This window comes from Erpetoichthys calabaricus, chromosome 4 (genome assembly GCF_900747795.2).
Source record: "Erpetoichthys calabaricus chromosome 4, fErpCal1.3, whole genome shotgun sequence".
NCBI lineage: Eukaryota > Metazoa > Chordata > Cladistia > Polypteriformes > Polypteridae > Erpetoichthys > Erpetoichthys calabaricus.
In genome coordinates this window covers 269,449,066-269,451,881 of record NC_041397.2, presented here as the reverse complement: position 1 = coordinate 269,451,881, position 2,816 = coordinate 269,449,066, and positions in this window count along the sequence as shown.

Sequence of the window (2,816 nt, the reverse complement as noted above, 5' to 3'; positions counted from 1 at the left end):
GTGAGCCAATATCTTTGCCGAAGCCCTCTCTCCAACAAAAGAGAGCAAAATTAGACTCCAGGCAGGACAAATACCTATAATTCAAGGGATGGCAACTAGGATGGACAGAACAACTCGCCTATTAGCAGACACTGACTTTGGAAATGGATGTGACTTGAATCCGATCAGGAGAAATTATACATTCTCATAAAACTCTCTGCACCATCCTTGAGAGGGTCTGTGGGATATTCACTGAAGTTCCCTCAGGGCATCCTTTCTGGGATTTTCTCAAGTAGGGGAAAATATGCAAAATGACCTTCTGAATCCTGGTCTCTGAAACTTACAAAGTTATGAATTGCTCTTTCTTAGAGAGCCAAACCTGATAAACTTTTCTCTTTGTGAACCTGAGAGCAGAGATCCAATTTGCCATGCTAAACAGTGAGCCCGTCTGAAGACTGAGAAGCAGCCATCCTGTGAAGAAGGGAGTTTCAGCACCTAAACTCTTGAGCCATACAGTCATAGTTTTCTCTAAGTTGCAGAGAAAGGAAAGGACCTAACAGCAAAAAGCAAACTGAAAAAGCTGCATCACAGAACCCCAAAAACAAAAGATTATGAAGCAAAGAGAAAGAGTGCATTCCAACGCAAGAGGAATCCTTCACTTGAACCCAGAACAACAAAGCAACGACTCCACACATCACCTTTAAACACCTGGAATCATAAAACTGCGTATTTGTGCTCAGATAAAGTAAATCTCTAAATACCAGCAAACAGCCAGCTTATATGCTATACTGTATGTTTATCTGTGTAGTTCATCTGTCTCCATTCTTACATGTCAATATATACATATGCATTTATCATACGTCTGTAATCCTTGCATTTATTAAAAAATTGCATTATTCTGTTCCTTAAAACAAATGTGCCTCAGTTACCTTGATATAAATTTAAAGGCTGGAGACCTGCATCCTACAAAGGAGGAAGTTTTGTAACAGTGATGACATAGACTTTGTAGATAAGCGTGGGAAGCGCTACACATATGGTTTAATGGTTTTTTAAATATTATACTTGCTGCAAGAAAAGAAATTCAGGTAAACCAAAGTTAAATATGAGACATTTTCCATCCATCCATCCATTGTCCAACCCGCTGAATCCGAACACAGGGTCACGGGGGTCTGCTGGAGCCAATCCCAGCCAACACAGGGCACAAGGCAGGAACCAATCCCGGGCAGGGTGCCAACCCACCACATGAGACATTTTTGGGTTCCATATTTTTCTAATATTTTATTTTCAGACATCTGCTAACCGGTAAAACAGCTCATTTGGCTGCATTTTCTTCCTTTTTACAGTGTGCTTTGTTTTTGTATAGCATCAATGATTACCTGATTAGCGATTTTAAGCTGATGGTGGATCATTCATATGGGGATTTATACCATTCTATATTTTTTGTATGGAACAGCAAAAAAAAACTTTAGACAGTAAATTTGAAATCTGAACATCATTACAATGCACTTTACAGTTTAAACACAAAGAGCTAAGCTCATTTTAAAAACTGAATCACTCATTAGTCAAACATGCCAAGATCAATAAAGATTTGTAAAGACTTCAGAAAATGAATTATTAATGCTAACAAGGCTGGTAAAGGTCACTGAACATTTTTAAAGACTTTACCCAAGATCAGGAAGACAATGAACAAATGGAATAAAATTAACTGCTACTAAAACCCTTCTCAGGAGTCGATATCCAATAAATTTAATCCAACCACAAGACATATATTGCTCCAGGAGGTCAAAAAGACCTCCGTTATATTGGCTAATGCCATTTTCACCATTAAGGAAAACCCTCTGGCAGAATTGTGTTATGTAAAAATATTAAACAGTAATAACAGTGCCTTGGTACTCACATTCAACTATATAATCTAAAATGCTCCTGGAAGAATTTTCAAGGGAAAAACAAGACCAGCATGCAACTTACAAATTTAAAATTTGGTGAAAATGAAATTCTAAATTAAAACAATTGAGACTTATCTGAACTTTCTAGCCTGACAGTATGATTGTTTTTAGTTTGGGCCACTTTGCAGGCTCAAAAAACTTGCAACCACTGAATATGGGAGAATGTGAGTGCATCTGTCTATGATGAGAATTTAAAAAAGAACAAGGATGAGTCAGAAATGTCCAAAAATGAGTTCAAGCAATAGAGAATAATGGGTTAAATCATAAATTACTCCAAAGATACAGGAAACGCTTAACTGAAGTTCAACTAAATGGGTTACATCAGGCACTTAATGTAGGTGCTCATATGTCTTTTCCAACAAAGTTCAAATGATTTGATTTTATTTTCCTCATCATATTTGCTTTATCTGATACCAGGATTTACATGAAAATCAAATCACATTTTGGATGAAATCTATGTAAGATAATGATGATTCTAAACAGTTTGCAAACATATTCCTTCAGCGTTTTACAAGTGAATTTTGCACAAGTAGAAAAAATATCAAAGGTCACCATGTGCGACAATCATATGAAATATACAAAAAGTGTAACATTCACTTCTTTTTTCTTAGACCACATGCTGCTGACCTGGCATGATTCAAACTGTGGACGCCTTGGAGCAGCTTGTCAGCATTATAGCTGACAAGGGTGACAAACGGATAAAACACTGACTAATAATTTCAGGGCATTTGTTTTGAAGAATAATAATAATAATAATAATAATAATAATAAAAAAAAAAAGAAAGCTAAGATCAAAAACCGCTTAGAAGAACCTCAGACCTTGTAAACCATGAAGCAGTATGGAAGATGGCTCTGAACTACAGGGGATTTACACAATAATAAGTGGAATTT